The sequence below is a fragment of the Balaenoptera acutorostrata genome, chromosome 9, assembly GCF_949987535.1.
Source record: "Balaenoptera acutorostrata chromosome 9, mBalAcu1.1, whole genome shotgun sequence".
Taxonomy (NCBI): domain Eukaryota; kingdom Metazoa; phylum Chordata; class Mammalia; order Artiodactyla; family Balaenopteridae; genus Balaenoptera; species Balaenoptera acutorostrata.
Window position 1 is genome coordinate 67,269,079 of NC_080072.1, and position 27,865 is coordinate 67,296,943.

The 27,865-nt window shown below is 40.8% G+C and overlaps 1 long non-coding RNA gene across 1 annotated transcript in view; it reads left to right on the forward strand.

Annotated features, from left to right (window-relative positions):
* LOC103017678 (uncharacterized) overlaps positions 1–26,970 on the forward strand; it is an 83,656-nt gene extending 56,686 nt beyond the window's left edge. The window contains exon 3 of the long non-coding RNA XR_009009252.1: positions 25,675–26,970. This is a non-coding gene — a long non-coding RNA (uncharacterized LOC103017678). The remainder of the gene's footprint in view (positions 1–25,674) is intronic.
* Positions 26,971–27,865: the final 895 nt, after the last annotated feature.

A 27,865-nucleotide genomic window follows, 5' to 3' on the forward strand; every position in this document is an offset into this window, starting at 1 on the left:
CTAGTGTTTTCTGACTTCCATGGTATAAATACAACCACTATGGCCAATTTCAAGCTACCAATGTGACATCACTGAACAGGGAGTTAGGAAGAGATGTGCACATCAATAAATAGTGTTTCCACCACAGAGACACAATCAATGAAGATAACCTCAAGAGAAAAGATAAGAGTAAACAGGAGTACAATAAATAGGAAGTGCTGAGTCTGATTATTTATTCCCTTTTGAAAATAAAATTTATTTGATTACAAACTTTTGTTTCTTGATAATATCTGTGTTTAACAGCCGGATTGCAAAATGTCTGAATATTTACTGATAGGCACTTGTTAGTTGGTATAAGCTGGCTCCAACACATCACTGACTTGTGCAATAGATTCAGTCGCTGCCCTCATGAAGCTTACAGTCCAGAAATGAATGGGCATGGGTCCTATAAGGACACTAAGCCAAATTTGGAGTGATCAGTGGGGTAGGCAGAAATTTGACCACCATGACCCTCACCCTCTGGTGTTATGCCTGTGAATATGTTATGTTACATGGTAAAGGGACTTTGCAGATCTAATTGGGTTTATAAACTAGACGACCAGGAATTCCCTGGAGGTCCAGTTGTTAGGACTCAACACGTTCACTGTCGGGGGCCCAGGTTCAGTCCCTGGTTGGGGAACTAAGATCCCACAAGCCGCATGGCGCAGCCAAAATAAATAAATAAAAATAAATTAGATGACCTTAAGATAGTGAGGTTAGCCTTGATTATCCAAGTGTGTGTAATGTAATCACATGAACCCTTAAAACAGAAGAGAGAGGCAGATGCAGAAACCAGAGAGGTTCAAAGCACCAGAAAGATCTGATGCACTGTTGTTGGTTTGAAGAGGAAGGGAACAACATAACAAGGAAATGGCAACCACTGTTCTGTAACTACCGGGAAATGAACTCTGCCAATAACCAGTAAGTTTGGAAGAGCAACCTCAGTTGCAGAGGAGAGCCCCAGCCCTGGCCAATACCTTGATTTTAGACCAGTGAGACCTTAAGAAAAGAACTCGGCCACACCATGCCGGGCATCTGACCCAGAGAAGCAGTGAGATTTGTATAAAGCTGCTCCCTGTGTGGTAATGTGCTACACATCCATAGAAAACTAATACAGTCAGTAAAGAAAGGATCAAAGTAATAGTTACTCAAGAAGAGCAGGGGAAGAATGTGCCAGTACTTTCAGGGATTTAGAGGTATCTGGAATGAAGAAGAGAACAGAAATGAGACATAAAGACAGGGACACTGTGGGTCCGATCATGAGGAGACTTTTAAGCTGGGAGAATATTTTGAACATTTTCCAAGGGCAAAGGGAACCAGTACATTGAACATAATCAGTTTGCGTTTATGGAAAATTATGAAAGTGGCGTAGACTGGAAGCAGGCATTTAGCATCTCCTGCTTTGTCAGATCAGGCAAGCGTGGTGAGGAGGAAGAAAAGTGGGTTGAGGATGCCTAACCCCAGATACTGACCATCATCCGCTTGTTAGTTCTTTCTCACCCCTTCTCCTCAGTCAGTTCAAAAGTCACGTACTTAGCACCCACTATGTGCCAGGTGCCACAACAGGTGGCAGGAACCCCTCTCCGAGCTCCCAGACCTCAGCAGGGATCTTGTTGCTGCTCTTTCTTTCTCAGAAGTCATGGGGAGTAAGATAAATGCAGTTTATGGATTCCCACAACCAGCTCGGCAACTTATTAAGTGCACAAGCTAGGGCAAGTCACTTAACCTTTCTGAGTTTCCTTTTCCTGATTTGTAAATAACTATTATAGCTACTTCAGAAGGCTATTGTGGTCATCAACTATAAAGTATATAAAAACTTTAAAAGTCTTAAAACACCCTGCTCAAATGATTTCTGACTTTCCTCTCTTTGTCTCTCTACCTTCCATGTGCTCTAGTTCCTCTCATATTCTTTTTGCTCTCTCCTTTCATCATTTTCTTTATTAAATTCGTTCAACAAATAATCTTTGAGAGCCTATGCTATTCACTCATCTAAATGTCTGTCCGTATTTGTTTTATACACACACATTCCAGTCCCTCATGGAGCTTACTCTCTGGACACTTAAGGATTTGTAACAAAGCTCATAATGTATTTTTAAGTGGAAGATAAAAGTGATTACAAAATATGTTAGATCGGCGAGTGGGTGTTTTTGTGTATATGTGTGTGCTGTGTGAGAAGGAACAAGAGAGAAGAAAATATGAATCTATGCATAGAGCCAAAGATTGGAAAATATACCTCAAACCGTTAGTAGACTATCGCTAGATGCTTTCATTTGGCTTTCTTTTCATATTTTCCTGTATTTACCAAATCGTCTGCCCTAAATACATTTTATAAATATTGATAGTAAAGTAGCCCAACACATTTTAAGAAAAATATAAAGTGTCAAGTGCTATGAATAAGTTATTCACAGGATGTTATGTGAGTGGATGTTTCTGAATTAAATGATGCCTGGGTAGAATCTCTGTGCTTAGCTTAGAGGGATAAAAAGTTCTTTAGGAAAGAACTTAGGGAATGACATTCCAGGAGAAGGACCCAGGGTGTGTAGAGCATGGAGTGGTCAAGAAACAATATTATGTGTGCAGTTCCTGTCACCTGAAGTGTGCCTTGGATTGGACCAGGAGATGGGAATTGAATGCCATGCTATGGATCTTAGCTTTTGTCTTTTAAGTACGGAGGCATTTAAGCAGAGGATTCATTATAGTCAGACCTTCATTTTCTATAGATTACAGTGGTGGCAGTGTGAAATGCATAGAATAAAGAGGCTAGAGACAGACAGGAAACACGGAGATTTCTCAGGATGCTAGTGTCCAAGTAAAAGATGATACAGGTCTGGACCAGAACAACGTAGTGAGAATGGAGAGAAATATTTTAGAGATAATTAAGAAATGTTTAAGGCTTATTTCCCATTCTGCCTATGTCATACTGTATTGCTAACTTAGTAACACTACAACTCATATAAGAGAGTATACTTAGGTGTTTACATAATACACCTGCCTGATTTTCCAACTGGAAAAAGAGTACCAAAGAGCGTGGGAAGGCCAAGACCCAAAGACCTTGGAAGATTTCATAATCTGGCTTAGGCCTCACTTCTGCAAGCCCAGAGGAGGCAGTCGGGGTTAGAAAATGCTGCCCTCTGGCCCAGAATGAAGCTATGGAGAGATGGAAAACAGCAATGAGCCTGCGAGAGACTCCAGGGGAGGGCCACCCCGGCCTTAATGGCAGACAAGACCAGATGAGCAACTGTGGTCACATGGGTAGTCAAAGAACAGGCTGTGCAGAGATGTGAACTTGAGAAGGGAGAAAGGAGTTGGGTTTTTTTGTTTTGCTTTTTTGTGGTTTTTTTTTTTTTTTTGAGTCATGTTTAGTTTTTGTAACAGCAGAATTTCTAGCTGGCATAAAGACAGTCGGGAATTAAAAGAGAAAGCAAAGAGCCTGAGTGCGTGAGAACAGGATGTCAGGACAAGTTTGCTGGCAGTTAGAAACAGCTTGACTGTCCATGCTAAGGAGGCACACGGGATACAGGGAGGAATAAATTCCCAAACTCTCTTTGGCCTATGTTTTACCTCATCCAAGTTCTGCTTTATGTTTGCAGCAAGTGAGTAAATACTCTCCTGGTGTGATTTTGAGGCTTTCTCTTAAACCCCTCTTTCTGATCATATTCATGGGAAGTGCCTAAAAATCCTCCAAGTAAGGGACAAATCTTCTTCCATAAACAGAGTGAATATTGGTATTGAAATCCAAACCAAGTGGTAAGTGGTCTCAGCCTTCCTGCTAGTGGGCTGGATGTAGGCAGGGGCAAGAGAGCCCCTAATACAAGGAGTCAGGAACACAGGGAGGCTTTGAGGTAGAATGCAAAGAGCCTGGGTACGGAGGTCTGAAGCACTGACATCTGCCCCCCGAAATCATGCCCAGAGAGGGTCACAGCATCTTTTCTCTGAAGGGCTTTCTGAGCTCTGCTGCTTGGGAAAATCAAACCTCTGGTTAGGTCTGAAGGGGTTGGACAACCTCAGGTAATCCCTAAGATTCTTTCCATTTGTACATTTAGATTTCATAGACCAGGAGGTCTGAAAATAACAATTATTTGGAACCTTTGCAGAAAATTAGAGAAACCTACAAGAGGCAGTTTTGTGCAATAGGGTAACAGAGGATTTAAACTGAACCAGCAGAGAAAGCCATAGGTAAAAATCAGAGGAATGCATTTTTTTTTTTTTCAGTGAGGCCTGTTCTGAATTTCAAAAGTATGTGCCACACTCTAGCCCTACATTAAAGTATATTTGGGATTTGGGAGGGTGGTGTCTTCATGTGTTTATTTCTTTTAACTCAAGTGAAAATTCTTTCTTAGTCAAAAAGCCCCAAAGCGGGACTTCCCTGGTGGTGCAGGGGGTTAAGAATCCGCCTGGCAATGCAGGGGACACGGGTTCAAGCCCTGGTCGGGGAAGATCCCACATGCCACAGAGCCACTAAGCCCGTGCACCACAACTACTGAGCCTACGCTCTAGAGCCCACGAGCCACAACTACTGAGCCCGTGCACCACAACTACTGAAGCCGTGCACCTAGAGCCCATGCTCCGCAACAAGAGAAGCCACCGCAATGAGAAGCCCGCGCACCACAACGAAGAGTAGCCCACGCTCGCCGCAACTAGAGAAAGCCCACGTGCAGCAACAAAGACCCAATGCAGCCAAAAAAAAAAAAGCCCCAAGCACAGGAAATATAACAAGGTGGCAGTGGGGGGTGGAGGTGGGGTGACAGCTAATTTTGGCCCCAAAGTCTTCAGATTGGACACCAGGAAATAACCTGTCACATGACCTCCAGGAACCTGAAGACTTAAGGAATCACTTTACTGAGAAGACTTGCCTAGCAAACACCTCGCCCACAGCTTCCTCTTGCCAGCAAGTCCTAAAGGAGTTCACTGTTAGCAAGGCAGGAGTATCTACCTTGATCTCCCTTGCCCCATCCTCCAAAGTGGCTCAGAGAAGCCAGCAATTTCCTTTCCTCCTCAGCAGGCAACTCTCTCTTTTGTGAAACACCCCCTCGAGGACTTTTTTTTTTCTTTCGTTTTATTACCATTTTCCTAATCCCTTACCCTTAACAGATTTCCTTTTAAAAATAGAATTGTTGCCTATGAAATAGAGTAAAGCTTACTTTAGAGTTTTAATTCTGGTTAGGTTCACAGGGATATACAATAACATTTCTCTTGCCTTTTCTTTCTTTCATTTTTTTTGTAAAGTATTTGTTTGGGCTACACTTCTATTAGCTAGGTCTTTTTCTGGGAGTGGCTGAAGTTGCCTAAGGGAGGGTGGGTGGTAGAGTAAGAAAGCCAGTCAGAGTAGGATTCCTGCGCTGATGAGCAGGTAAAACTGTGTGTGTGTGTGTGTGTCTGTCTGTCTGTCTGTCTAACCCTGATGTAGGAAAAGTTAATTATCATATTTCCAATTGTTCAGAGCAGAGTGGGTGATTCACTGAACAATTTTGAAATTAAGTTTTGATCCTCTATTTGAAATTTCCCTGGAACAAAGGCTTTGGGTCCAGTTCCTACATTGCCTCTCAGGGTCCCAGTTTGTGAAATGCTAAGGGCTGGACAGACTAGAAATCCCCAGATTGCCTCCCCTCCCCTCCTCCCCCCATTGCCTCTTTCCTGCTATATTCTATAGTGAAAGGTTAGAATATCATCCTAACTTTTTGAGAAAGACAGCTAGCTGGCAACATGTACCTCTTTACTGCTCTGGGTTAGAAGCAAATTCTGGGAGCTTTCTCTATGTCAAAAGATACCTATGTTTCAAAACACAGTCAACATACTTCCTTCATCATGAAGCCTCCTCTAATTCTAACAAACCAAAAAATAAATTAAAAAAAAAATATATATATATATATATTTCCCTCCCCTAAACTTCCAAATAGGACTTAAGAGTACATAGTCATGTTTTGTGAATCTATGATGAGAATTTAGTGTATGTCAGGTGCTAGGTTAAACATTTTACATGTATTAACGTTGTAGGTAAATGCAACTTTTATCCCCATTTTGTATCTGAGCAGAAATTAGGTGACCTGCCCAAGGCCTTTGGTAAATGGTAGAGCCATTTATTTGCTGTATAGATAGAGATAGTACTCCATCTTTTGCTGATGTTTTATTACTATGTTTTACCTACCATTTTGCTTGCAACAATAATTAACATTTGTAAAAGGATTAACATTTTACCCAGTCATCAGCTCATTAATGTCAAAAAGACTTCTGTGATGTTGTTATTCTTATTTGACTCATTTTATCAATGAGTTCGACTCCCCACATTCCATAGGAGGTATGTGGCAGAGCCAATATTGGGTCAGGTGATTTGATTATAGATTTCTCCCTACCTGAGGCCACTGAACGACCTTGCCCAATCTCATTCAAGGGCAGCTTGGGGTTTTCAGGGCCTTTGTAGGGCCAGACCTTTCCCTTCACCTCAGCTACCTAAAGGTCTCAATTATGGAACCAGGTCAGGGGCACGGCCCATACTGGCCCAGGCTTAACCTAAGAGCTGCCTAAAGGAGAGAGTGCACAGATCTTCCTCAAGTTGTGCAGGCGGCCATCTGTTTCTGTGGGCTTACATCCACAGATATGGAGAGCTGACTGTCTTCATGGTAATATGCTATTTTTTTTAACATATTTATGGGAGTATGATTGCTTTACAATGGTGTGTTCGTTTCTGCTTTATAACAAAGTGAGTCAGCTATGCATATCCATATACCCCCATATCTCTTCCCTCTTGCGTCTCCCTCCCTCCCACCCTCCCTATCCCACCCGTCTAGGTGGTTACAAAGCACCGTGCTGCTCTCCATGTGCTATGCGGCTGCTTCCCACTAGCTATCTATTTTACATCTGGTAGTGTATATATGTCCATGCCACTTTCTCATTTCGTCCCAGCTTACCCTCCCCCCTCCTCGTGTCCTCAAGTCCATTCTCTACGTCTGCGTCTTTATTCCTGTCCTGCCCCTAGGTTCTTCAAAACCAATTTTTTTTTTTTAGATTCCATATATATGTGTTAGCATACGGTATTTGTTTTTCTCTTTCTGACTTACTTCACACTGTATGACAGACTCTAGGTCCATCCACCTCACTACAAATAACTCAGTTTCGTTTCCTTTTATGGCTGAGTAATATTCCATTGTATATATGTGCCACATCTTCTTTATCCATTCATCTGTCGATGGATACTTAGGTTGCTTCCATGTCCTGGCTATTGTAAATAGAGCTGCAATGAACATTGTGGTACATGACTCTTTTTGAATTATGGTTTTCTCAGGGTATATGCCCAGTAGTGGGATTGCTGGGTCATATGGTAGTTCTATTTTTAGTTTTTTAAGGAACCTCCATACTGTTTTCCATAGTGGCTGTATCAATTTACATTCCCACCAACAGTGCAAGGGGGGTTCCCTTTTCTCCAAACCCTATCCAGCGTTTATTGTTTGTAGATTTTTTGATGATGGCCATTCTGACTGGTGTGAGGTGATACCTCATTGTAGTTTGGATTTGCATTTCTCTAAAGATTAGTGATGTTGAGCATTCTTTCATGTGTTTGTTGGCAGTCTGTATATCTTCTTTGGAGAAATGTCTATTTAGGACTTCTGCCCATTTTTGGATTGGGTTATTTGTTTTTTTGATATTGAGCTGCATGAGCTCCATGTAAATTTTGGAGACTAACCCTTTGTCAGTTGCTACATTTGCAAATATTTTCTCCCATTCTGAGGGTTGTCTTTACATCTTGTTTATGCTTTCCTTTGCTGTGCAAAAACTTTTAAGTTTCATTAGGTCCCATTTGTTTATGTTTGTTTTTATTTCCATTTCTCTAGGAGGTGGGTCAAAAGGGATCTTGCTGTGATTTATGTCATGGAGTGTTCTGCCTATGTTTTCCTCTAAGAGTTTGATAGTGTCTGGCCTTACATTTATGTCTTTAATCACTTTGAGTTTATTTTTGTGTATGGTGTTAGGGAGTGTTCTAATTTCATTCTTTTACATATAGCTGTCCAGTTTTCCCAGCACCACTTATTGAAGAGGCTGTCTTTTCTCCATTGTATATTCTTGCCTCCTTTATCAAAAATTAAGTGACCATATGTATGTGGGTTTATCTCTGGATTTTCTATCCTGTTCCATTGGTCTATATTTCTGTTTTTGTGCCAGTACCATAATGTCTTGATTACTGTAGCCTTGTAGTATAGTCTGAAGTCAGGGAGCCTGATTCCTCCAGCTCTGTTTTACTTTCTCAAGATTGCTTTGGCTATTCGGGGTCTTTTGTGTCTCCATACAAATTGTGAAATTTTTTGTTCTAGTTCTGTGAAAAATGCCATGGGTAGTTTGATAGGGATTGCACTGACTCTGTAGATTGCTTTGGGTAGTTATAGTCATTTTCACAATGTTGACCATTCCAATCCAAGAACATGGTATATTTCTCCATCTGTTGGTATCATCTTTAATTTCTTTCATCAGTGTCTTATCGTTTTCTGCATACAGGTCTTTTGTCTCCTTAGGTAGGTTTATCCCTAGGTATATTATTCTTTTTGTTGCATTGGTAAATGGGAATGTTTCCATAATTTCTCTTTCAGATTTTTCATCATTGGTGTATAGGAATGCAAGAGATTTCTATGCATTAATTTTGTATCCTGCTACTTTACCAGATTCATTGATTAGCTCTAGTAGTTTTCTGGTAGCATCTTTAGGATTCTCTGTGTATAGTATCATGTCATCTACAGACAGTGACAGCTTTACTTCTTCTTTTCCGATTTGGATTCCTTTTATTTCTTTTTCTTCTCTGATTGCTGTGGCTAAAACTTCCAAAGCTATGTTGAATAATAGTGGTGAGAGTGGGCAACCTTGTGTTGTTCCTGATCTTAGTGAAAATGGTTTCAGTTTTCCACCATTGACAACAATGTTGGCTGTGGGTTTCTCAACATATGGCCTTTGTTATGTTGAGCTAAGTTCCCTCTCTGCCTACTTTCTGGAGGATTTTTATCATAAATGGGTGTTGAATTTTGTCAACAACTTTTTCTGCATCTATTGAGACGATCATATGGTATTTATCCTTCAATTTGTTAATATGGTGTATCACATTGATTGATTCGCGTATATTGAAGAATCCTTGCATTCCTGGGATAAACCCCAGTTGATCATGGTGTATGGTCTTTTTAATGTGCCATTGGATTCTGTTTGCTAGTATTTTGTTGAGGATTTTTGCATCTATGTTCATCAGTAATATTGGCCTGTAGTTTTCTTTCCTTGTAACATCTTTGTCTGGTTTTGGTATCAGGGTGATGGTGGCCTCGTAGAATGAGTTTGGGAGTGTTCCTCCCTCTGTTATATTTTGGAAGAGTTTGAGAAGGATGGGTGTAAGCTCTTCTCTAAATGTTTAATAGAATTCACCTGTGAAGCCATCTGGTCCTGAGCTTTTGTTTGTTAGATTTTTAATCACAGTCTCAATTTCAGTGCTTGTGATTGGTCTGTTTATATTTTCTATTTCTTCCTGGTTCAGTCTCGGAAGGTTGTGCTTTCCTAAGAATTTGTCCATTCTTTCAGGTTGTCCATTTTATTGGCATAGAGTTGCTTGTAGTAAGCTCTCATGAGCCTTTGTATTTTGCAGTGTTAGTTGTTACTTCTCCTTTTTCATTTCTAATTCTATTGATTTGAGTCTTCTCCCTTTTTTTCTTGATGAGTCTGCCTAATGGTTTATCAATTTTGTTTATTGTATCAAAGAACCAGCTTTTAGTGTTATTGATCTTTGCTATTGTCTCCTTCATTTCTTTTTCATTTATTTCTGATCTGATCTTTATGATTTCTTTCCTTCTGCTAACTTTGGGGTTTTTTTGTTCTTTCTCCTCTAATTGCTTTAGGTGTAACTTTAGGTTGTTTATTTGAGATGTTTCTTGTTTCTTGAGGTAGGATTGTATTGCTATAAACTTACCTCTTAGAACTGCTTTTGAAGCATCCCATAGGTTTTGGGTCATCGTGTTTTCATTGTCATTTGTTTCTAGGTATCTGTTGATTTCCTCTTTGATTTCTTCAGTGATCTCTTGGTTATTAAGTACTGTATTGTTTAGCCTCCATGTGTTTCTATTTTTTACAGATTTTTCCCTGTAATTGATATCTAGTCTCATAGCGTTGTGGTCGGAAAAGATACTTGATATTATTTCAATTTTCTTAAATTTACCAAGGCTTGATTTGTGACCCAAGATATGATGTATCCTGGAGAACGTTCCATGAGCACTTGAGAAGAAAATGTGTTCTGTTGTTTTTGGATGGAATGTCCTATAAATATCAATTAAGTCCATCTTGTTTAATGTATCATTTAAAGCTTGTGTTTCCTTATTTATTTTCATTTTGGATGATCTGTGCATTGGTGAAAGTGGAGTGTTAAAGTCCCCTACTATGATTGTGTTACTATCGATTTCCCCTTTTATGGCTGCTAGCATTTACCTTATGTATTGAGGTGCTCCTACGTTGGGTGAGCAAATATTTACAATAGTTATATCTTCTTGGATTTATCCCTTGATCATTATGTAGTGTCCTTCTTTGTCTCTTGTAATAGTCTTTCTTTTAAAGTCTATGTCTGATATGAGAATTGCTATTCCAGCTTTCTTTTGATTTCCATTATTCATGCAATATCCTTTTCAATCCCCTTACTTTCAATCTTAATGTGTCCCTAGGTGTGAAGTGGGTCTCTTGTAGGCAGCATATATACAGGTCTTGTTTTTGTATCCATTCAGCCAGTCTGTGTCTATTGGTTGGAGCATTTAATCCATTTACATTTAAGGTAATTATTGATATGTATGTTCCTATTACCATTTTCTTAATTGTTTTGGTTTTGTTATTGTAGGTCTTTTCTTTCTCTTGTGTTTCCTGCCTAGAGTAGTTCCTTTAGCATTTGTTGTAAAGCTGGTTTGGTGTTGCTGAATTCTCTTAGGTTTTGCTTGTCTGTAAAGGTTTTAATTTCTCCATCAAGTCTGAATGAGATCTTTGCTGGGTAGAGTAATCTTTGTTGTAGTTTCTTCCCTTTCATCACTTTAAATATATCCTGCCACTCCCTTCTGGCTTGCAGAGTTTCTGCTGAAAGATCAGCTGTTAAACTTATGGGGATTCCTTTGTATGTTATTTATTGTTTTTCCCTTGCTGCTTTTAATATTTTTTCTTTGTATTTAATTTTTGATAGTTTGATTAACTATGTATGGGACTCTGTGCTTCCTGGACTTGATTAACTATTTCCTTTCCCATATTAGGGAAGTTTTCAACTATAATCTCTTCAAATATTTTCTCAGTCCCTTTCTTTTTCTCTTCTTCTGGGACCCCTATATGTTGGTTCATTTAATGTTGTCCCAGAGGTCTCTGAGACTGTCCTGAATTCTTTCCATTCTTTTTTCTTTATTCTGCTCTGTGGTAGTTATTTCCACTATTTTATCTTCCAGGTCACTTATCCATTCTTCTGCCTCAGTTATTCTGCTATTGATTCCTTCTAGAGAATTTTAAATTTCATTTATTGTGGTGTTCATCATTGTTTGTTTACTTTTTAGTTCTTCTAGGTCCTTGTTAAACGTTTCTTGTATTTTCTCCATTCTATTTCCAAGATTTTGGATCATCTTTACTATCACTACTCTGAATTCTTTTTCAGGTAGACTGCCTATTTCCTCTTCATTTGTTTGGTCTGGTGGGGTTTGACCTTGCTCCTTCATCTGCTGTGTGTTTCTCTGTCTTCTCATTTTGCTTAACTTACTGTGTATGGGGTCTCCTTTTCATAGGCTGCTGGTTTGTAGTTCCTGTTATTTTTGGTGTCTGCCCCAGTGGCTAAGATTGGTTCAGTGGGCTATGTAGGCTTCCTGGTGGAGAGGACTGGTGCCTGTGTTCTGGTGAATGAGGCTGGATCTTGTCTTTCTGGTGGGCAGGACCACATCCGGTGGTGTGTTTTGGGGTGACTGGGACCTTATTATGATTTTAGGCAGCCTCTCTGCTAATGGTTGGGGTTGTTTTCCTGTCTTGCTAGTTGTTTGGCATGGGGTGTCCAGCACTGTAGCTTGCTGGTTGTTGAGTGGAGCTGGGTCTTAGCATGGAGATGGAGATCTCTGGGAGAGTTTTCGCTGTTTAATATTACATGTGGCCTGGCAGTCTCTATTGGACCAGTGTCCTGAACTCGGCTCTCCCACCTCAGAGGCAGAGGCCTGCTACCCGCTGCAGCACCAAGACCCTGTCAGCCACACAGCCCAGAAGAAAAGGGAGAAAAAAAGAAAAAATAAAGTTATTAAAATAAAATATATTTATTAAAAAAGAAAAAAAAAACAAAGAAGAGAGCAACCAAAGCAAAGAACAAATCCACCAATGATAACAAGCGCTAAAATGTATACCAAGGAAAAAAAAAAAAAGGACAGACAGAACCCTAGGACAAATGGTAAAAGCAAAGCTATACAGACAAAATCACACAAAGAAGCTTAAACATACACACTCACAAAAAGAGAAAAAGGAAAATAATATATATATCATTGCTGCCAAAGTCCACCACATCAATTATTTGATGATCCGTTGTCAATTCAGGTATTTCAGAGATGCAGGTACATCAAGTTGATTGTGGAGATTTAATCCAGTGCTCCTGAGGCTGCTGGGAGAGATTTCCCTTTCTCTTCTTTGTTCACACAGCTCCTGGGGTTCAGCTTTGGATTTGGCCTCGCCTCTGCGTGTACGTTGGCTGAGGGCATCTGTTTTTTCGCTCAGAGAGGGCAGGGTTAAAGTAGCAGCTGATTAGGGGGCTCTGGCTCACTCAGGCCGGCGGGAGGGAGGGGTACAGAATGTGGGGTGAGCCTGCGGTGGCAGAGACCAGCATGACATTGCAACAGCCTGAGGTGCACCATGTGTTCTCCCAGGGAAGTTGTCCCTAGATCTCAGGAACTTGGCAGTGGCGGGCTGCACAGGCTCACAGGAGGGGAGGTGTGGATAGTGACGTGTGCTTGCACACAGGCTTCTTGGTGGCTGCAGCAGCAGCCTTAGCGTCTCTGGTGTCCGCAATGATAGCCGCGGTTCGCACCCGTCTCTGGAGCTCGTTTAGGCAGCGCTGTGAATCCCCTCTCCTCGTGCACCCCGAAACACTTGTTTCTTGCCTCTTAGGCAGGTCCAGAGTTTTCCCGGACTTCCTCCCGGCTAGCCGTGGCACACTAGTCCCTTCAGGCTGTCTTCACGCAGCCAACCCCAGTTCTCTCCCTGGGATCTGACCGAAGCTGGAGCCTCAGCTCCCAGCCCCCGCCCGCCCCGGCGGGTGAGCAGACAAGCCTCTCGGGCTGGTGAGTGCTGCTCGGCACCAATCCTCTGTGTGGGAGTCTCTCCGCTTTGCCCTCTGCACCCCTGTGGCTGCACTCTCCTCCGTGGCTCCAAAGGTTCCCCCACACCACTCCCCGTCTCTGCCAGTGAAGGGGCTTCCTAGTGTGTGGAAACTTTTCCTCCTTCACTGCTCTCTCCCAGAGGTGCAGGTCCTGTCCCTATTCTTTTGTCTCTGTTTTTTCTTTTATCTTTTGCCCTACCCAGGTATGTGGGGAGTTTCTTGCCTTTTGGGAAGTCTGAGGTCTTTTGCTAGCGTTCAGTAGGTGTTCTGTAGGAGTTGTTCCACATGTAGATGTATTTCTGATGTATTTGTGGGGAGGAAGGCGATCTCAACATCTCCTCTGCCATCTTGAGGGTCTCTCTGTGGTATTTTATATAAGGGACTGGAGCATCCATGACTTTTGGTATCAGTGAGGTCCTGGAACCAATCCTTCCTAGGGATTATGAGAGGTGCCCTCATTACTTCCAACAGGATTGCTGGGTTTCCCTTCATATTGGGCCATTATAGGGAGGTCAGAGAATGTAAGGAGCCAGGTCAATATGACCAGTGGCTTTATATGACCAGATCAATAGATCCAGTGGCTTTTACCAGCCCACGTCTTCATATTGGTTCACAGAATGGTTCCTGCTCTTCTCTGAGAATGGAATGAAGGTTCAGTTCCATTTGGACAGCACATACTAAGAAAAACTATATTGGGGTAAGGAGTCACCTAACTGAATCCCTGCAGTAAAGGACATGTTATAGTTCATTAATCTTTTTAGCGAGTAAATAATAAGCACTTACTATATACCAAATTTTATGTGCATGTTAGAGCTTTAGAAGTATGACAATGAACAAGAATTTTCCCACACCTTTTAAAGATTTTGTCAACCATAAATAAAGAGGTAAACTGGAGCAAGCTCAAATTACCAGAAATTGAGTTTATTTGAAAATAGCAGAGGAACTGCAATTCAGGAAACGTGCGCTGCAGCAAGTTACAGGTGAGTCCATGAGGATTTGGGGCAGGCTGCATTTATGGGCAATGGTGTGAAGAGGGAGAAGTCCCGCCAGAGTCCAGGCAGTAAGTTCACTGGCTTGAGGGTGGGACAGATTCTTAGCAAATGATCATTGGTCAGGAGATGTCTTGGTTTTCAGTAAATCAGACATATACAGAAATCAGTCTCAGCTCTTAAGTTCCATTCTTCTGAAGGCACATGTCTGAGTTTCTCCATTTCATATCATCTGGTTCCATTTTGGATTGAAATTCTTTCACAATTTCATAATCATATGAGAGATATGCAAAAAGGCAGTTATTATGCTGTGTGCTGGTCACTCACAATGACGAAAGCAGGGGTCTGTGCAATCAGAAGAGGATCATTTATACTGTAGGGAGTTGGATAAAGAAGAAGGTGGTGATGGAAGGCAGGAACATAATGGAAGGAATGAGATACAGGGGAGAGTATTCCTGGTGAAAGGAATGGCATGCACGTAGGACAGAGAGAGACAAGAACACAGCGGGGTTGGAGAGGTGGTGGGTGGGAGTTCGGCACTCCTGGAATGCGCTTGTACAGCAGCACTGGAATGCATTCCGCCTCTGGAATTAGAGCAACTGCTGGTCTTACACTGCTTCTCAGTGTACTCACCTAACAACATGTTAAAAATAATTTATGTTCCTAATAAATTTAAATTTAAATAAATTTAAAGTGCCTACCAAGTATCTTGCTTCAGAAATAAATGGATGGAGAAAAGTGTTCTGGTTACTATGCTATATAAGAAACTGCCCCAAAGGTAGTGGCTTAAACTGACAATTATTTTATTTTGTTTACAGATTGTGTAGGTCAGGAGCTCATACAGGAGTGATGAGGAAGCCTGCCACACATCTGTGGCCTAAGGCTATCTCCTATTGAGTGTAGAATCTGTCTTGTGGTGGACCACTTGATCTGTGTAGGGTGCGTGGGGCAAGCCAGGGACAAGAGTCTTCTTGGAGGCAGACTTCCTCCTCTGGTTACCTTGGTCCAGCCCATTCAACTGGGCCTCACATGACCTTCCAGTTGCAGAACCCCTGTTTAGCAACAAGTGTCTTGTCTGGGCCTTTATTCTCACTCTAAACCAGATTTTATGAATGGACTTTTGTGAATGGACTGATCTCCTGAGGCCACAGTGGCCCCTCTTGACGACCTTTCTATCCTGTTTGCTCTCATCCTCTTTCCTTCAGATCAGAACTAAGAGGGAGTTGAGATGCCCTGATACTTTCACAGGAACTAGAGTCTGTATCCCTGTTAGATTCCTGAGAGTTCTCAAACTTCTCAGTTTTTTTCTTCTTTTCTACCACCCCAGCATAATTTGAAGAAACTTATCAAGGGGGAGAGTAGAACCATGTCTTATAAGTTTCTTTTTAAATTTTTACTTAAAAATGATTTACTTAATTTTTGAATATGCAGTGCATTCACATAGATCAGAATTCTAAGATGAAAGTAAATAAATAATTAGGATACCTTCCACATTGTCATGTGCCTCATAAATCTCTCCAATTTTTCTAGTACAGGATCTCAAAATAGTCACTGAATTGTAACAGTCAAGTTCCTAGCAAAGTACACTTAGTACATGGGATGGATTTACTGTAAAGATAATGAACCTAAAACATCAGGGCCCCTCTCTTGCTTGAGCCCTGTGTTAGCCTGTTCAGGCTGCTATAACAAACTACCCTAGACTGGGTGACTTATAAACAACAGAAATGTCTCATAGTTCTGTACGCTAAAAGGTCTGAGATTAAGGTGCCAGCAGGTTTGACGTCTGCTAAGATCCTGCCTCCTGGTTCACAGCTGTCTTTTCACTGTGTCCTTACATGTGGCAGGGGGAAGGGAACTCTCTGGGGTTTCTTTTATAAAGGCACTAGTCCCATTCATGCAGGCTCCACCTTAATGACCTAATTACCTTCCAAAAGCACCACCTCTTAACACAATTATATTGGGAGTTAGGGTTTAACATATGAATTGTGGGGAGACATAAACATTCAGTCTACAGCAGGCCCATTCCAGGTCATCTTCTAGGAGCACTATTAATATGTTGATATGCCTTGTAAAATTTGCAGTCATAATACATTTTAACCACATCAGTTAAGTCGATTGTGTCTTTTAACTCCAGAACCTGCAGGGCCAGAATTATTGTGATATAAAAGTGCTCCATATATGGCACAAGGAATTGGACATATATATGGGGGGGGGGAACCATTATAGTGGTGGAAGAGACAGCCTATTAATAAGAATATTATGTTATTTTTCTGGATTTTGTGATGGTTATAGTATCTGTCAGCCCTTTTATATTTGTAATTTTCCCCATTACTTTTGCCATTTTCTAAACACTTTGTTACCCATTTTTTTTATTTGTTATTTTGTGTCCTTTTAGGTGCTCCAAATTATAAGAACTTTTGGTCCCACAAAATACTGATCCTCTCCTATATAAATAGCAGGCAGGTGTCTCACTACTTTGCTTTAGTTGTGGTTTGCCCATCTGTCCAGGGTGAATGACCCAAACAATAGAAGGACAGTCTGTGTTTCTCACTGTAAAGTCTTGGCACTTTCTTGGCTCTTGTCCAACTCACCAGATCACAATCTCCATCATTACTGTTAACAGCAACCATTAAAATGATTAAAATGCAACCAGTAAACGTCATCTTGGAGAGAGCTTCAAGATGGCGGAGGAGTAAGATGTGGAGATCAACTTCCTCCCCACAAATACATCAGAAATACATCTACATGTGGAACAAATTCTACAGAACACCTACTGAACGCTGGCAGAAGACCTCAGACTTCCCAAAAGGCAAGAAACTCCCCACGTACATGGGTAGGGCAAGAGAAAAAAGAAAAAACAGAGACAAAAGAATAGGGACAGGACCTGCACCTCTGGGAGGGAGCTGTGGAGGAGGAAAAGCTTCCACACACTAGGAAGACCTTTCACTGGCAGAGACGGGGGGTGGTGGAGGAGAAGCTTCAGCGCCACAGAGAAGAGCACAGAAACAGGGGTACAGAGGGCAAAGCAGAGAGATTCCAGCACAGAGGATTGCTGCCGACCAGTGCACACCAGCTGAGAGGCTTGTCTGCTCATCCGTCGGGGTGGGTGGGGGCTGGGAACTGAGGCTCGGGTTTCGGAGGCCAGACCCCAGGGAGAGGACTGGATTTGGCTGCGTGAAAACAGCCTGAAGCCTGAAGGGGGCTAGTGTGCCACAGATAGCCGGGAGGGAGTCTGGGAAAAAGTCTGGACCTGCTTAAGAGGCAAGAGACCATTGTTTCAAGGGGTGCGAGGAGAGGGGATTCAGAGCACCGCCTAAATGAGCTCCAGAGACGGGAGTGAGCCGCGGCTATCAGCGCAGACACCAGAGACGGACATGAAACGCTAAGGCTGAGGCTGCAGCCACCAAGAAGCCTATGTGCAAGCACAGGTCACTCTCCACACCTCCCCTCCTGGGAGCCTGTGCAGCCCACCACTGCCAAGTTCCTGAGATCTAGGGACAACCTCCCCGGGAGAACACACGGCGCGCCTCAGGCTGTTGCAATGTCACGCTGGTCTCTGCCACCACAGGCTCACCCCACATTCTGTACCCCTCCCTCCCGCCGGCCTGAGTGAGCCAGAGCGCCCTAATCAGCTGCTACTTTAACCCCATCCTGTCTGAGCGAAAAAACAGATGCCCTCAGCCAACGTACACGCAGAGGCAAGGCCAAATCCAAAGCTGAACCCCAGGAGCTGTGTGAACAAAGAAGAGAAAGGGAAATCTCTCCCAGCAGCCTCAGGAGCAGCGGATTAAATCTCCACAATCAACTTGATGTACCCTGCGTCTGTGGAATACCTGAATAGACAACGAATCAACCCAAAATTGAGGCGCTGGACTTTGGGAGCAACTGTAGACTTGGGGTTTGCTTTCTGCATCTAATTTATTTCTGGTTTTATATTTATCTTAGTTTAGTATTTAGAGTTTATTATCATTGGTAGATTTGTTTATTGATTTGGTTGCTCTCTTCCTTTTTTTAAATATATATATATATATTTTTCCTTTTTCTCTTTTTGAGAGTGTGTATGTGTATGCTTCTTTGTGTGATTTTGTCTGTATAGCTTTGCTTTTACCATTTGTCCTAGTGTTCTCTCTGTCCATTTTTTTGGGGGGGGGGATAGTTTTTAGCACTTGTTATCATTGGTGGATTTGTTTTTTGGTTTTGTTGCTCTTTCTTTTTTATTACTCTTAATTTTTTTTTATTTTTAATAATTTTTAAATTTTTTTGTTTTAATAACTATTTTACTTTATTTTATTTTTTTTCTCTCTTTCTTTCTTTTCTTCTCCATTTTCTTCTGAGTCGTGTGGCTGACAGGGTCTTGGTGCTCCAGGCAGGTGTCAGGCCTGTGCCTCTGAGGTGGGAGAGCACAGTTCAGGACATTGGTCCACAAGAGACCTCCCAGCTCCATGTAATATTAAATGGTGAAAGCTCCCCTGGAGATCTCCATCTCAGCTCTAAGATCCAACTCCACTCAACGACCAGCAAGATACAGTGCTGGACACCCTATGCCAAACAACTAGCAAGACAGGAACACAACCCCACCCATTAGCAGAGAGGCTGCCTAGAATCATAATAAGATCACACCCACACCAAAACACACCACTGGACGTGGTCTTGCCCATCAGAAAGACAAGATCCAGTCTCAACCACCAGAACACAGGCACTAGTCCCCTCCACCAGGAAGCCTACACAACCCACTGAACCAACCTTAGCCACTGGGGGCAGACACCAAAAACAATGGGAACTATGAATCTAAACCCTGCGAAAAGGAGACCCCAAACACAGTAAGTTAAACAAAATGAGAAGACAGAGAAACACACAGCAGATAAAGGAGCAAGATCAAACCCCACCAGACCAAACAAATGAAGAGGAAATAGGCAGTCTATCTGAAAAAGAATTCAGAGTAATGATAGTAAAGATGATCCAAAATCTTGGAAATAGAATGGAGAAAATACAAGAAATGTTTAACAAGGAACTAGAAGAACTAAAGAGCAAACAAACAATAATGAACAACACAATAAATGAAATTAAAAATTCTCTAGAAGGGATCAATAGCAGAATAACTGAGGCAGAAGAATGGATAAGTGACCTGGAAGATAAGATAGTGGAAATACCTACTGCAGAGCAGAATAAAGAAAAAAGAATGGAAAGAATTGAGGACAGTCTTAGAGACCTCTGGGTCAACATTAAACGCACCAACATTCAAATTAAAGGGTTCCCAGAAGAAGAAGTGAAAAAGAAAGGGAATGAGAAAATATTTGAAGTGCTTATACTTGAAAACTTCCCTAATATGGGAAAGGAAATAGTCATTCCAGTTCAGGAAGAGCAGAGAGTCCCATGTAGAATAAATCCAAGGAAAAACATGCCAAGACACATATAATCAAACTATCAAAAATGAAATACAAAGAAAAAATATTAATAGCAGCAAGGGAAAAACAGCAAATAACATACAAGGGAATCCCCATAAGGTTAACAGCTGATCTTTCAGCAGAAACTCTGCAAGCCAGAAGGGAGTGGCAGGACATATTTAAAGTGATGAAAGGGAAAAACCTACAACCAAGATTACTCTACCCAGTAAGGACCTCATTCAGATTCGACAGAGAACTTAAAACTTTACAGACAAGCAAAAGCTAAGAGAATTCAGCACCACGAAACCAACTTTACAACAAATGCTGAAGGAACTTCTCTAAGCAGGAAACACAAGAGGAGGAAAAGACCTACAATAACAAACCCAAAACAATTAAGAAAATGGTAACAGGAACATACATATCAATAATTACCTTAAATGTAAATGGATTAAATGCTCCTACCAAAGGACAAAGACTGGCTGAATGGATACAAAAAACAAGACCTGTATATATGCTGTCTACAAGAGACCCTCTTCAGACCTAGGGACACATATAGACTGAAAGTAAGGGGAAGGAAAAAGATATTCCATGCAAATGGAAATCAAAAGAAAGCTGGAATATCAATTTTCATATCAGACAAAATATTTGTTAAAAGAAAGACTATTACAAGAGACGAAGAAGGACAGTACATAATGATCAAGGGATCAATCCAAGAAGATATAACAATTGTAAATATTTATGCACCTAACGTTGGAGCACCTCAATACATAACACAAATGCTAGCAGCCATAAAAGGGAAAAACAACAGTAACACAATCAAAGTAGGGGACTTTCACCAATGGACAGACCATCCAAAATGAAAATAAGCAAGGAAACAAAAGCTTTAAATGATACATTAAACAAGACGGACTTAATTGATATTTATAGGACATTCCATCCAAAAACAACACTTTCTTCTCAAGTGCTCATGGAAAATTCTCCAGGATACATCATACCATGGGTCACAAATCAAGCCTTGGTAAATTTAAAAAATTTGAAATTGTATCAAGTATCTTTTCCGACCACAACACTATGAGACTAGATTTCAATTACAGAGGAAAATCTGTAAAAAATACAAATACATGGAGGCTAAACAATACACTACTTAGTAACCATGAGATCACTGAAGAATTCAAAGAGGAAATCAAAAAATACCTAGAAACAAATGACAATGAAAACGCAACGACCCACACCTGTGGGATGCAGGAAAAGCAGTTCTAAGAGGGAAGTTTATAGCAATACAATCCTACCTCAAGAAACAAGAAACATCTCAAATAAATAACATAACCTTACATCTAAAGCAATTAGAGAAAGAAGAACAAAAAAACCCTGAAAGTTAGCGAAGGAAAGAAATCATAAAGATCAGATCAGAAATAAATGAAAAAGAAATGAAGGAAACAATAGCAAAGATCGGTAAAACTAAAAGCTGGTTCTTTGAGAAGATAAACAAAATTGATAAACCATTACTCAGACTCCTCAAGAAAAAAAGAATCAATAGAATTAGAAATTAGAATCAAATAGAATTAGAAATGAAAAAGGAGAAGTAACAACTGAAACTACAGAAATACAAAGGATCACGAGAGATTACTACACGCAACTATATGCCAATAAAATGGACAACCTGGAAGAAATGGACAAATTCTTAGAAAAGCACAACCTTCCGAGACTGAACTAGGAAGAAATAGAAAATACAAAGAGACCAATCAGAAGCACTGAAATTGAGACTGTGATTAAAAATCTTCCAACAGGGCTTCCCTGGTGGCGCAGTGGTTGAGAATCTGCCTGCCAATGCAGGGGACACGGGTTCGTGCCCTGGTCTGGGAAGATCCCACATGCCGCGGAGCAACTGGGCCCGTGAGCCACAATTACTGAGCCTGCGCGTCTGGAGCCTGTGCTCCGCAACAAGAAGAGGCTGCGATAGTCAGAGGCCCGCGCACTGCAATGAAGAGTGGCCCCCGCTTGCCACAACTAGAGAAAGCCCTCACACAGAAACGAAGACCCAACACAGCCATAAATAAATAAAAATAAATAAATAAATTAATTAAAAAAAAAAAAAATCTTCCAACAAACAAAAGCCCAGGAACAGATGGCTTCACAGGTGAATTCTATCAAACATTTAGAGAAGAGCTAACACTCATCCTTCTCAAACTCTTCCAAAGTATAGCAGAGGGAGGAACACTCCCCAACTCATTCTACCAGGCCACCATCACCCTGATACCAAAACCAGAGAAAGACATGCCAATATCACTGATGAACATAGATGCAAATGTCCTCAAGATAATAGTAGCAAAAAGAATCCAACAGTGCATTAAAAGGATCATACATCATGATCAAGTGGGGTCTATCCCAGGAATGCAAGGATTCTTCAATATATGCAAATCAATCCATGTGATAAACCATATTAACAAGTTGAAGGAGAAAAACCGTATGATCCTCTCAATAGATGCAGAAAAAGCTTTTGACAAAATTTAACACTCATTTATGATAAAAACCCTCCAGAAAGTAGGCATAGAGGGAACTTACCTCAACATAATAAAGGCCATATATAACAAACCCACAGCCAACATTGTTCTCAATGGTGAAAAATTGAAACCATTTCCTCTAAAATCAGGAACAAGGCAAGGTTGTCTACTCTCACCACTATTATTCAACATAGTTTTGGAATTTTTAGCCACAGCAATCAGAGAAGAAAAAGAAATAAAAGGAATCCAAATCAGAAAAGAAGAAGTAAAGCTGTCACTGTTTGCATATGTCATGATACTATACATAGAGAATCCTAAAGATGCTACCAGAAAACTACTAGAGCTAATCAATGAATTTGGTAAAGTAGCAGGATACAAAATTAATGCACAGAAATCTCTTGTATTCCTATACACTAATGATGAAAAATCTGAAAGTGAAATTAAGGAAACACTCCCATTTACCATGCCAACAAAAAGAATAAAATACCTAGGAATAAACATACCTAAGGAGAAAAAAGACCTGTATGCACAAAACTGTAAGACACTGATGAAAGAAATTAAAGATGATACAAACAGATGGAGAGATATATCATGTTGTTGGATTGGAGGAATCAACATTGTGAAAATGACTCTACTACCCAAAGCAATCTACAGATTCAATGCAATCCCTATCAAACTACCAATGGCATTTTTAACAGAACTAGAACAAAGATTTTCACAATTTGTATGGAAACACAAAAGACCCCGAATAGCCAAAGCAATCTTGAGAAAGTAAAACAGAGCTGGAGGAATCAGGCTCCCTGACTTCAGACTATACTACAAGGCTACAGTAATCAAGACATTATGGTACTGGCACAAAAACAGAAATATAGATCAATGGAACAGGATAGAAAGTCCAGAGATAAACCCACGTACATATGGTCACTTTATTTTTGATAAAGGAGGCAAGAATATACAATGGAGAAAAGACAGCCTCTTCAGTAAGTGGTGCTGGGAAAACGGGACAGCTACATATAAAAGAATGAAATTAGAACACTTCCTAACACCATACACAAAAATAAACTCAGAATGGATTAGAGACCTAAATGTAAGGCCAGACACTATCAAACTCTTAGAGAAAAACTTAGGCGGAACACTCTATGACATAAATCACAGCAAGATCCCTTTTGACCCACCTCCTAGAGAAATGGAAATAAAAACAAAAATAAACAACTGGGTCCTAATGAAACTTAAAAGCTTTTGCACAGCAAAGGCAAGCATAAACAAGACCAAAAGACAACCCTCAGAATGGGAGAAATTATTTGCAAATGAAGCAACTGACAAAGGATTAATCTCCAAAATTTACAAGCAGCTCATGCAGCTAAATATCAAAAAAACAAACAACCAAATCCAAAAATGGGCAGAAGACCTAAATAGACATTTCTCCAAAGAAGGTATACAGACAGCCAACAAACACAAGAAAGAATGCTCAACATCAGTAATCATTAGAGAAATGCAAATCAAAACTACAATGAGGTATCACCTCACACTGGTCAGAATGGCCATCATCCAAAAATCTACAAACAATAAATGCTGATAGGGTGTGGAGAAAAGGGAACCCTCTTGCACTGATGCTTGAAATGAAAATTGATACAGCCATTGTGGAGAACAGTATGGAGGTTCCTTAAAAAACTAAAAATAGAACTACCATATGACCCAGCAATCCCACTCCTGGGCATATACCCTGAGAAAACCATAATTCAAAAAGAGTCATGTACCACAATGTTCATTGCAGCTCTATTTACAATAGCCAGGACATGGAAGCAACCTAAGTGTCTGTTGACCGATGAATGGATAAAGAAGATGTGGTACACTTATACAATGGAATATTACTCAGCCATAAAAGGAAACGAAATTGAGTTATTTTTAGTGATGTGGATGGACCTAGAGTCTGTCATACAGAGTGATGTAATTCAGAAATAGAAAAACAAATACCGTATGCTAAGACATATATATGGAATCTAAAAAAAACAAAATGGTCTTGAAGAACCTAGGGGCAGGACAGGAATAAAGACACAGACGTAGAGAATGGACTTAAGGACACGAATCGGGGAGGCTAAGCTGGGACGAAATGAGGGAGTGGCATGGACATATATACAGTACCAGATGTAAAATAGACAGCTAGTGGGAAGCAGCCGCCTAGCACAGGGAGATCAATTTGGTGCTTGTGACCATTAGAGGGGTGGGATAGGGAGGGTGGGAGGGAGACGCAAGAGGGAGGGGATATCGGTATATATGTATGCATATAGCTGATTCACTTTATTATAAAGCAGAAACTAACACACCATTGTAAAGCAATTATACTCCAATAAAGATGTTAAAAAAAAAAAAAAAAGGTCATCTTGGCTATGCCAGTGCCTGAGTTAATGAGCTGAGAGAAGGAAAGGACAAAAAGGAGAAACCTAAAGGCAATATGAGTTGGGGGTGAGACAGCTTCTCCTTTTCAGCACTTTCTCTGAAAACTTCCGTAGTTTTATTTCCCATTTGCTCAGCCATGTGTGCTCACTCTCTCCTTTACCTTGAGAGGTGACTGTTAGACATGCACAAGAGAAGAACATGAAGGCCTCCAGATAAAGTAGACACTGACAGGACACACAGAGTCCAAGTCATTTGTTTTCTTTGACAGGGCTTTACCAGGCTGGATGGAAGAAGAAAAGACCATCAGTAAAGCAAATGGCTCAAGTGGAGTTATAAATCAACTTTGTACTCTTCAGAGCATTTATTCAACTGAAGACATATCCAATTAAGGACCTTATAGCTTTTTCTTTCCTTTTTGCTTACATGGAGAAATAACAGTTAATATAGTTAACTATCCCAAGGCAGAAGTGTATTGTTAAAAAAGAATACAATGTTATTGATTTCTCAAGACACCATCAGATATTTTAAGATTTGGATTTAATAAAACATAATATGATTTCTTTTATGGGATTTTTATGTTTTACCAATCTTTATCACTCTTGTGTGTTTCATATTTCAAAGTGAGAGTATCCCACTAAGATCAACTGAACAGATCCTGATCCAAGTTACAAAAACCCATGGCTTATTCATGGGTTTCATGGGAACATTGTCATTCATGGGAACCTCATTCATGGGAACATTGTCATTTTCCCCCAGTTATCTCTTTCTGTAGGCAGATAGCGTAGGGGGGTCCTTGGAGAAAGAGAACCAAGCATGGCTTTCTTGACATAAGAGAAGCCATTTTAGGCCTAAGCCATTTTGTGATCTAAGCCTGGCCATAATGCTTGACGTTGAACAGGTCTCAGTAATAAATGATCTTAAGGGGACAAAAGAATGCAGAAACAAAGGACAGTTATCAGGCGAGAGAAATAACAAGAGCAAAGATAATATATCAGTTGTAAAGACTCCCAGTTCTCTTTCATTGGTAAAGACTAACCTAAAGCTCTGTTTTGGCTGTTTTGCAGAATTTAAATCTCAACAACCAGATCAACTGGAATCGAAGGGATGATGACGGTGACCTTTTCTGACCCTCATGACTTCAATCAACTAAAGCTTGGACTCTTATCATCCAAGCCCCTTCATGAATATGCATGTACCAATAGCTTAAACTTCCCCAGTTTCGCTGTTCAGAGAGACACTTCTTTGGGAAAAACCCCTGGTATTCTCCTTACTTGCAGCAAGTAGTAAGTCCTTCTCCAGCAATCTGGCTTGGTTGTGTCTTTTGGCGACACCACCAAGAGGCTAACCCAGTTTTCAGGTAACATTTCTACATGATTGAGCCTAATTTATACCTATTCATATTTTTCTATATACACAGCATTTATTATATATACATAGTAACATGTGATACATTGTATAAGAGGAAAGATTGGAGTAGCAAGGATTCCTAAGCTGGTTTGGGGAGAGGGTGAAGAAAACTTAGGAAGTCATCTGAGCTGGACTTTAAAGCTATTTAAAGAAGGACCATGTCTGTTTGTTCTCCACTCTCTATGCATAGGAATTATTCCGGTACTGCAAAAGGAGGTGGAAATGGAAAAAAGAAATTGTTTGGAGTAGAAATAATAGATAGACATCCTTAAAGGAGGAGGAAGGACAGTTTAACATTTACTTTTTTTGAGGCCCTAAAATGTGCTAAAAATGCTCTGTGAGTAGGATTGAAGATAAATTTGAGGAATGGTGGTTAGTTGGTAAGTACGTCCACACCTGGCGCCTCACAGTTTTCAGTTACATTCAAAAAGAGGTCATTTACTTGGAAAGAACCAGATAGCTGGCAACATAACTGGGCTACAGCTGAAGCCCTTAAACCTCTAAACTACAATTTGTATGAGGAAATAAATTCCGTTTGTTATTTAAGCCAGTTTCTGTTATTTGCCACTGAAAGCAGCTGAGCTTTATGTCAGATAAGATAAAGGTTAGAAGCAGAAGAAGTGACAAAGTCTCCCTGTTCTGCTCTAATGTGGTCTAAAGGGCAATAGTAGCACCACCCTGGAACCTGTTAGAAAAAGCAAATTCTTGGGCCTCATTCCAGACCTACTAAATCTCTGGGGTGCCCCCAGGGATCCTTAACAAGCTTTCCAGGTGATTTTTCAGCATGCTGAAATTTGAGAACCACTGCAGTCAGCTCCTTATTTGCATTTCTAACAAGCCACAGGTGTAGCTGATGGCCTTGGAAAGCAGACCAGCTTTTGAGTAGCACCTCTGAAATACTCTGTTCCCTGAGCGGACGTTGAGACAAACACTTCAGAGCTTTGAGGGGTGCCTACGAAGTTTTTTCTCCTCGTCAGAGGTAAGTTCTAACTAATTGTGAACTAATTCAAGCTGGTTTCTTTCCAAAAAAAGAGGTGAAGCAGTTGGGAGAATATTTCTTCTCTGTATCGGCAGACCGGTGATAAAGAAAAATGTATCCTTTTGTTACCGAAAGTGGGGTCCGATCTGCTCGCTGCTCTAAAGCCAATGAAGAAGCAAGGGGCAGGGAGGGCGGATTCATGTCCGAAGGCCAACTCCTTCCCTGACGACCAGTGGGCAACAGCTTTTAAAGGGGAGTTTAGAGGTGTATAGGTGGAGGGAAGGGAGCTACATGCAGAAACAGCACGCTCAGCTCCGACAGTCATCTTGAAATTGCTCACGCAGTGGTCTGATCAGCGTCATCTTGATTGTTTTAAGTACAGTTAATCTTCAGTTCCAGGGTCAGTTTATTTCCATTTTTTGAGGCCAGTTCTCGGAATTGTGACAGCTTATGTCATGGCTACAGTCTGGGCATCATGTAGTTAACTTCTTCCACCTGGTGGGGTTTTCAGTATACAAAACAGCTCACAGGATATGGTTCAGAATATTACCTATAACCTGTGAGGAGGAACTAAAGGTCCTTGACTTTGCTTAACGACCAAACTATTATTATTTTGTCTTGTTTGACTGCTTTCCTTTGCTTTTTGCATTTTCTCACCTCTCTGATTAAACTTATTTTTTGGCTCAAGTTTTTCTACAGACAAAAGGCAGGCTGAGGACATGGTAGGGGGTGGGGAGGACCATAGCGTCCTGCTTTGTTTCACTGTAGTTTCTTTGGCTATTAGCAGTAGTGTGGGTCTCTAATGATTTTAAATTAGGAAAGGGTATTTAGTGGAAGGATTCTGAATAGTTCACAGATAGAGGAATCAG